The sequence below is a fragment of the Homarus americanus genome, unplaced genomic scaffold (assembly GCF_018991925.1).
Source record: "Homarus americanus isolate GMGI-L3 unplaced genomic scaffold, GMGI_Hamer_2.0 scaffold45698, whole genome shotgun sequence".
Taxonomy (NCBI): domain Eukaryota; kingdom Metazoa; phylum Arthropoda; class Malacostraca; order Decapoda; family Nephropidae; genus Homarus; species Homarus americanus.
This window is the reverse complement of record NW_024735554.1, coordinates 16,703,144-16,712,846: the sequence shown is the minus strand read 5'-3', so window position 1 is coordinate 16,712,846 and position 9,703 is coordinate 16,703,144. Positions and strand designations below refer to the sequence as shown.

General features: G+C 37.3%; 1 long non-coding RNA gene across 1 annotated transcript; it reads right to left on the bottom strand.

Moving 5' to 3' along the window:
• Window positions 1-863: 863 nt before the first annotated feature.
• On the bottom strand, window positions 864-5,153 carry LOC121871543. Its single transcript, XR_006089891.1, has 2 exons — window positions 4,871-5,153; window positions 864-1,393 (listed from the first exon to the last, which is right to left on the bottom strand). It is a non-coding gene; the product is annotated as an uncharacterized LOC121871543 (long non-coding RNA).
• Between the last annotated feature and the right edge of the window lie 4,550 nt (window positions 5,154-9,703).

The window sequence follows — 9,703 nt, the reverse complement described above, 5'->3', positions numbered from 1 at the left end:
TCATCATCATCCAGGAGCCTTCTACATACACACCTCAAAATAAGAGTACTTTACTACCTTTTTTGTTGACTTTAGGCAATTTTCAGTGAGCTGGAACCAATTACCCAAAACCCATTGAAACTGGTTTCGGTTAACGAATTTTTCGGTTAACGAGCAACCTTCTGGAACGAATTGTGCTCGTTAACCGAGGGACCACTGTAGAGGGAAAATACATTTCTTTGTACACAAGTAAAAATGTAACCCCCCCTCGGTCCACAATTCTTATTCGCGGATTTGTCGATTCACAGCCATTTTGAGAACTCAACCCCCGCGAATTTGGGGAGCTCCTGTACTTAGTTGAGTGAGAGGTAGCAGTGAACAACACACGCGGTGGCGGCAGGACACAGGCTGAGCGGCGGAAAGATTGATTTGGCGGAAAGATTGATTTAACGAACAGGGGCGGCTCAAATTTGTTCATTAAATCAAGACAATACAGGTATGTTTTGAAGGAATCTTACAATGTCAAATGCAGAATACTCTAATTTTCACAACTTTCTACATGAACTATATTTTCTATCTTCACACCCAACATGTTGACATTAGGAAGGGAATCCAGCTATAACATTTTTCTTCAACATGCCTAAAGGCAATTAAGTCATCAGAACTGTGCCTATCCTCTGTTATCTACTGTATTTTCTGGATTGGTGTCCAGGGGGAGAGGGGATGAGCATATTATGGCTTTACATAACAGCTGCCATCAAGTACAGTAATTCCTATCATCGGGTAATTGCAGATAACCCAAGCAAGAGTGGTAAATGGCCGTAAAATGTTGATGATGGTGACACGTGTAATCTTGCAACATTCCTTGAATGAAAATGCCCACAAAAGTGACTTAGTGTTTTTAATATCATTATGAGACCTTTATGAGTAAGTACATTAAGTGACTAGATTGTAGTCATAGATGTGACAGAAGCATTACAGTATACTTCAGATTTACACAAACCTAACCATTTTCATACAACCTTTCATCTGAGTCCTTATTGTACAAGTGAACTTTTAGCATCTATTTATTCAATCAGATTACAGAGACAGAAGACAGAAAACAACTCTCCTTAGTTATATCCAAGTCTAACATTTCAGTTTTATGTTTCCCTTTATAATTCTGCAATCAACTTTCCTGAAACCATCTATCTCTTTAATACATTTTACTTTCTTATTCCACTTAAATTAACAAATTCATGTTATATAATGAAAGAAGTTATAGACTCTAAGCTGAGTAAACAACAGCTTTCATTCAAGCTGTCATAACTTCATATCCTTATAGTCTCCACAGCTCAGTTTAGAAGCCAGCCTTATGTAGTTCACATAGCTGGGCACCAAGCCTTTCCCCCTTAAATTTCCTTAAATGAGTTTCCTGTAAATGAAAAACACAGATTAAAACATGGCAATCTTATTTGAAGATATAAATTCATAACAGCTTAAATATTTAGAGTACCTATACCAGGCTGTGCAGCTTATAAGCAATATTTACTTGCCCAGATTTTGTTATTGAAAAAGTCAAATAAATATCTTAAAACATGCAAATTTATTGTGTGAATCAACTCACAGATCACTTGTCTCCATCTAAACAGTGTCAGAGGCAGCAACCCTTGAGATGTGAGGTCATAACTCTGCCTTCTTACCTCACACCTGCAGGATATGTAGGGGGCAATGACAGCACCTGTGATCACCCCCCAATATAATCTGGTGTCAGTGGAGATAACACTTGTCATGGAAGGTCATAACTCGTGTCACCTCATGTCTACAGCCTCTGAGCTTGGTGGTTTCTTTGAATGGTTGACAAGTTGACCAACGGACTCAAGGCAGATTGTCGGCTTAATGTAAAGGTAAATTCCCTGACATAGGCACTAATCCTGGCACACTGATGACTTCACTGGTTTAACATGTATAGTGAGTAAGGGTCATGCAGCCCTTGACATATTCCCATCTAGGTATTGTCAGGGACCAGTGCAGGGCACATCACATGGACATGAAAATCACATACCCAGCCTTAGTCTGGACATGCCTGGGCTGTTAGGCACTGCTAATCTGCAAAGCCTGAGCTATATGCTAAGAAAAATTATAAAGGATCAGTAAGTTTCATACCTTTGTACTACAAAATTCCTCTTTATTTATCCTTGTACTGTACTGTACTGTACTGTGGAGTTGCAATAATTCAAGAAATAAAAATTCACGATCTTAAATTAACAGGTAACCTCTATTACTAACTCTCTTTTTCAAATACTGCGGTCAAATAATAATTCATGACTGAGTGGTTGCCGCCACAGTGTTAATTTACATCAGAACCCATACAAATTTTTTTAAATACATTTCAATTCTAATGCGACTTAGAAATAGAGAAAATATAATATAAATGTTGAAACTATCACCCTTCTAATAGTAGCTGGAGGTTGGCAATTGAGTCATTGAGTACTATTAGTTGAACTATCATCGACTAAGAGAAAATCAAAATAAGGATTAATATAATTTCTTAATAATTTGTTTTTATTAAATTGTTTTAGTAACTTTTAATTACTAAATAAAGCTGAAGTGGAAAAGTTCAGTACAGAACTTTAATACCAATATCAAGTTAGAAAAGTTGGTATCACTGGGCCAGCTCGGCAACACACTCAGTTAATCCTCAAACTTCCGTTGATTGTGATGATATTTGAGAATTATACAGTACCTGTATTACCATTCTATACCAAACTTCTATATATCGCTCCTCTGATTCCAGTAGCACCTTTCTATTCCGAATGAACTTGCTATATACCAAACCCTCTACTGAACTCCTCCTCAAATAATTCAAATATTCAAATATAATAAAGGTATCCCTCATTTAACAATGGGGTTGCTTTCCTGAAAAATCTCAAATTAAGTGAAATAATCACTAAACGAGGGATAACAGCGAGGCACAGAGGGTGAACAACAGGTTTAAACAGAATGACTGTAAACACTATGTACAGTAATCCCTAATAATAATAACAAACGAGTTGGTTATAAATAGCTTCGAAGTTAAACAACTGATTCATTAACACCAAACATTTTTATAAACCATGTGGTTCAGAGATAAGGGATTTAGTGAGCGCAAAGTGAGCTTAATTCAAACAAACTTAAAATTGTATACCGTATATATCGGCCTACAAAGCGACGGGGTGTATAAGACGACCCCAAAAATTTCCATTTAAAAAGTAGGTTTTGAGCTCTATTCGCTGTATAAGACCGGTACCCCAAATGTGACACTTACCATTGGGAGCTTACTGACCCAGTAGTCCTTTACCAACCATCCCATTGACCAGTGCTGTTTACACATCCTTGGTTTTTTAAAATAAGGCCAATTCACTTCAAGTAATGGCATCAAATGTTACCGGTTGGTGTAGTGTAAACACTAGTGACATCACTTAAGCGTCTGTTATTTAACTGGAATTAATGTCGGTGTTGAGTAAAATTTTTCCATTTACAAGGTACTTGAAATGGATTTACTGATTTATTTGTTTATTTATTTATTGATAATATACTGTAATATATTAAACACACTGCAAGTATTTTCTTTAATTTATAAGCTTGCTTCACGAGAGACAATCGGTGGTGGAATTGTTCCGACTGTTTACACCAACTACCGTATTCTAATTCATTAGTGTTTCATTAGGATTTGAGTGAAAAAGATCACTGTATTGTACGTACTTTCTATAAACATATAAACATTATAGGTAATATCCTAGACATAATTTATAGCAACACACGAGACTCACACCAACGTGTCTTGGCTGTGACCACCACTACAAGAACTGATGCTATAAACTCTGAAAATGAATTCTGCCAGCTATTAACCCCTATGAGGATTAACCTGTAAAAGTACATGGTAGCCTACCTGGTCGGGAAAAATAAAAATTTTGTTTTATTGCCCAAACACACCAAAATGACCTAAGAAAACAAGAAATACTTGTAAAAGTGGCAACTTGCCCAGTTTAAAGTGCTGCATGGCATTTAAATCCTGGTTTAGTTTAGTATTGCCGAGCGTACTGGCTACCAGTACTGTCACAGTACAGTACTTTTGGTTAGTTTGGCAGCCATGTACAGTGGTCCCTTGGTTAACGAACGGTTTGATTAACGAATTACCTCCCATAAGGATCTTCAATTCGGTTAACAAACAAAACTTCGATTCACGAAACCTTTACAATAAACACGTTTTGCTGTGAGCATCAGCTGATCAGCTGATGGGCTAGTCTGCCAGTTCAGTAAAAAGTTCTGTTTACATTCGTTTCCAGTGGCGTAAATGTCAAGAAAATTGTGCTCTTTAATATTTGTGTATTTTTTATAGTATTAAAATTATTGGTCATTCTAAAATTTAGCCATCCAGGCTCTGTCTACATAAAGTTTTTAAACTATTTTTTTTGGCTCGATATATGTAACTTTAATAATTTATTGAAACTCATTTACATGCACACACTGTCCAAAAGGCAAAGCTATACTGCACATTAGGGGGCAATGAAATTTTGCTCAAAGCTGCACTCTTCAGGCATTGTTCCTTATACATATCTAAGACTCCATGCCAAATTTGAAGCTGATATGTCGAGGTTTAGTCTGCCGCATTTTCTACTGAAATTTTTAAATTTACCTACAGTACTAGCCAAACAGCCGCTGTGGCGGTGCAATGTTCTGTTCAGTGTTTATCAACTTTTTTTTCATATCTCTTATTTCATTTAAGTTGTCTTGTTGCAGATGAGTATGGTGCTATGTCTGTATTGATTATCAGCCTTTTCTCATTTCATTTCTCAATGTTGTGTTACTGTACTGTAATGTGGGGGAGACCTGGGTAAGTTGGTGCACTTGAAATTATTCAAATAGTTACCGTTCAGCAGTTCACACCGCAGGATCACCACGTGCTTCCTCAGTCACCCATAAGCAGTCATTCTGAGACGCCGCACGTCTTGATTAGAGTGGGGGAAAATTGATTTTGATGCTGGTAAGTAAATTTTATTCTCTTATAAGGTTTGCTGTAACATGTGTGAGGTTATAGACAAGTACTGTAGTATCCAATTTAGTCATAATTCAACTTAGCGCTTAAGGATTGTTTATCCTGTGTTTAATGATGAAGTGGAGAAAGATCTGTCCTGGGATCAGAAATACCTGTATAGGATTTGTAAAGGAGTTATCACAGGTGTTGTTGAAGATGACTTGGCTGCTATTGAGCCAGGTCCTCCCTGTGTGTCAAGGTAGAACACCTTATGGAGTAGAATCCTCAGGCTGTATGTAGCAACATCAAGACCCAGCCATGAGTTGAAAAGAATTGTCATTACAATAATAAAGATCAGTGCTCCAATGTGGTTTTACATCAAGATACACCCTTACGTAACACACGGCTCAAGGAACGTATTCCAGTCCCTGCTATATATGAAACACCTGAATAGTGAGGAGGAGACGATAGTGAAGAAGGCTGTCCAGAGAAATGCATACTTCGCCCACACAGATCAACTTCTTCTTGGTATGTGTGCAGATGAGGACATGACTGTTAGAGAAAAAGCTGTCTCAATGATAAGAAAAATTAGAGAGGAGAATCAGCAAAAGGAAGAATGCACTGGCAGATCTGAAGAGGAGGAGGAAGATTCTGATGCTGCTGTTGACGAGAATTTGTTAAACTATACTGATGAGGAGGGTAAAGATGGAGATGGGAATGAGGATGTGCCTCCTGTAGTCAACATGAGAAAGGTGGTGACTCCGAAACTAAAGTGGCAAGCAAAAAACTATCATTCCATGATTAACTGGAGGAATGAACTCAAGACTGAGCCTCCTTACATTGCTTCTCTGTCAAATCTACAGGTTAATGACACTCTTGAGACACCATTAGTGGTGCCCAAGTGGCCAAACAGCACTCAGGCAGTCGAGAGAGGCATAAAAGTGATGACTGAAGCTTGCACTGAAGTGACGGGTTACGAATCGAGAGATGGATATATTAGGCAAAGATTATTGTCTAGGAAAATGATGCCAAGGTTCCGCACAAAAAAGAATTTCATTATGAACTTGTAATGATTTTCTATACGGTGTACCTGTAAAATAACATGTGAATTAAATCGATGTCACCCATGTAAAATTTATCATTATCCTGGAAAACATTAAATGACACCTAATTTTTGGTATACAGTTTTACCCCGCTTAACGCGCTTTCACTTAACGCGTTTTCGCATATACGCGGTGCCTTGCCAAAGCTGAACTTTCACTTAACGCGGTTTTATCCACATATACGCGGTGAGTGTCCGAGACGCTATTTTTAGATTTGCCCCACCCGCCACCCTGCCTGACTGCCTGTTTTAGCTCATAAAATTCATACAAATTACCAGGCCAGAATATAATTTACATTGCTGGAATTCTTATAATTTGGTGATCATTTTGAATATAAACATCATATATTTTGCTTTAAACTTAAAATTTTTAGATAAAAATTTTTCTCTAGGTAACTATGGTATCTTTTGTGCAAAATATATGACATTTATATTCAAAATATTCCTGGTCTTACAAGGAATCCAGCAATGTCAATTATATTATCCTAACTTTAGTTTGAGGTATTATTTATTAAAATTTAGTGGTTATCCCACACATCTCCTTGGGACGGTTGGTGGGGGGTGGGGGGGAGGGAGGGACCAACCGACCATCTGTTACCGTGTGAAGAATTATTATTTTTTTTTATTAACTGAAGATATTTGTTTTAGCTCATAAAATTCATACAAATTACCCGGTCAGAATATAATTTACATTGCTGGAATTCTTATAATTTGGTGATCATTTTGAATATAAACATCATATATTTTGCTTTAAACTTACAATTTTTAGATAAAAATTTTTCTCTAGGTAACTATGGTATCTTTTGTGCAAAATATATGACATTTATATTCAAAATATTCCTGGTCTTACAAGGAATCCAGCAATGTCAATTATATTATCCTAACTTTAATCTGAGGTATTATTTAATACTAAATGTTAAAAACTCTGGAAGGGAGGATTGGTGGGGGGTGGGGGGGAGGGTTGGGACTGACCGCGCGGTTGGAAGAGGGGGGGAGGCAAGGTGGGGTACTTTGATTGACAGATAGTGTCGTGAAGATTATTTTTTTTTTATTAACTGAAGATATTTGTTTTAGCTCATAAAATTCATACAAATTACCCGGTCAGAATATAATTTACATTGCTGGAATTCTTATAATTTGGTGATCATTTTGAATATAAACATCATATATTTTGCTTTAAACTTACAATTTTTAGATAAAAATTTTCTCTAAGTAACTATGTTATCTTTTGTCCAAAATATATGAATTTATATTCAAAATATTCCTGGTCTTACAAGGAATCCAGCAATGTCAATTATATTTTCCTAACTTTAGTTTGAGGTTATCCCACACATCTCCTTGGGACGGTTGGTGGGGGGTGGGGGGGGAGGGAGGGACCGACCGACCATCTGTTAGCCGGCTGTGTAGTGTGAGAGGGGGAGGGAGTTGAGTCCATTATTTGAATGGACATTAACTTGGCGACTGTATTTCTCTATTTCTCTTAAGTATTAATTGTGTGCATGTACCATCATAAAATTAAGATGTTATTTTTACTACAACATAGGTATGTGCCTTCAAAAAGTGGAGTTTGGGGGTCGGGCCGGTTTCTATTGGAATTAATCCCATATGTTCTGTTGTTCACTTAACGCGGATTTCACTTAACGCGGGACCCTCTGGGTTCAATTGACCGCGTTAAGTGGGGTACAACTGTACACTAAAAGTTGACAAAAAGTCATTCGCGATGCGGCAGGGTAAGTATGCATGAAATGGCATGAAATTTTGCACAGGTGTTTGTTACAGCCATAAAAACGATGCCTGAAAAGTGCAGCCTGCAACTCAAATAAAAGTGTTTTTTCCCTGCCCCCTACTGCACATGTAATCAAAATAATGTACAAAATGATTACTAAAATTTTTGTCTTGTGCAAACTATAGCATGTTTACATTCAAATTAATCACTATCTTATAAGAATTCCAGCAATGTAAATTATATTCTCCCTGGTCACTTCTATGTCAATTTATAAGCAAAACACAAAAACTCAATCTAAAGGACATAAATACAGTATACAGTGATCCCTCGGTTAACGAGCACCTTGGTTAACGAGATTTTGGTTAACGAATTGCCTTCCATAAGATTCTGAACTTCGGTTAACGAGCATTCCCTCGATTAACGAATTCCTTACGAGCGGCTCCCAACATGTTTTCGCTTGCACACTAGCTGTCGTATTAGTCTGGCAATACAGTAATCGGTTCTAGGGCTTAAATTCCTTACCATTTTAGTAAATATCAAGAAGGTTGTACTATTCAATAATTTTAAAAGGTTTATATTAAATTTTTTAGTCATTTTAACAATTATTGAACATAATTGAAGGACAGGAAACTAGTTTTATGCGAGCCAAACAGCCTGTCAGCACACTAAAAGGGCGTCACTCTCTGTATCTTTTCAGTGGAGGTAACATCTTGCTTCAGACTCTCTTCAACATAAATGCTTTTTTTCTGTGTTTTCAGTCAAATTATTGGTCATTTTGAAATGTATTTTACATATTGATGATATATAGTGCAGTGCAGTGTTAATTTAAAGAAAATATTCTTTACTGTATTTACAGCAATTAGACTTAAAATATCACGTGTTGAGATTGCGTTTGAATCCAGCATGGGTCCCAAGAAATCTAGAAAAGCGATTTCAATTCAGATGAAACAGGAAATAATTAAGAAACATGAAGAAGGCATTAGAACAAATGTGCTAAGCAAAGAATATGGCATGTCGACATCATCTGTGTCGACAATTCTTGCACAGAAAGACAAATTCAAGGAAGTGAATGTGAGAGACAAATCTACCAGAGTGTTCAAAGGTAAATCCCTAATTGCAGAAACAGAGAGGTTACTTCTCATTTGGATTAGAGAAAAACAGATGAAAGGTGATTCAGTTTCTACTGAATTTATTTGTGAAAGAGCCAGGGAGATTTACGAACATTTAAAGACAGATCAACCTGGTTCTTCAGGGACAGAATTTGAACATTTTAGGGCCAGTAAAGACTGGTTCGAACAATTTAAGAAAAGAAGTGACATATTTAGTATAGTTAGGCATGGTGAGGCTGCCAGTGCTGATAAGGAAGGGGCATTTAAAGAACTGATGGAAACAGAAAATTATCTTCCACAGCGAGTGTTCAATGTGGACGAAACTGGGCTGTTCTGGAAAAAGATGCCCAAAAGAACATTCATCACCAGAGATGAAGCCTCTTTACCTGGGTATAAACCCATGAAAGACCGTTTCACTCTATTGCTTGGTGCCAATGTTTCAGGGGATTTCCGACTGAAGCCTATGCTTGTCTACCACTCTGAGAACCCCAGGGTGTTCAAGCAACAGAAAGTGGTAAGAGGACAGCCATGAGTTTATTGGAAACCCAACCGTAAGGCATGGGTAACAAGACAGCTCATTAATGAATGGGCTGTTGAGGTGTTTTGCCCTTCTGTGAAGAGCTACCTAACCACCAATAAACTCCCTTTAAAGGCTCTTCTCCTCATGGATAATGCCCCTGGTCATGACCCTCAACTTGCCAGAACTTTGGAATATCAATTTGACTTTGTGAAAGTGTTGTTTTTGCCTCCCAACACTACATCAATCTTACAGCCAATGGACCAGAATGTGA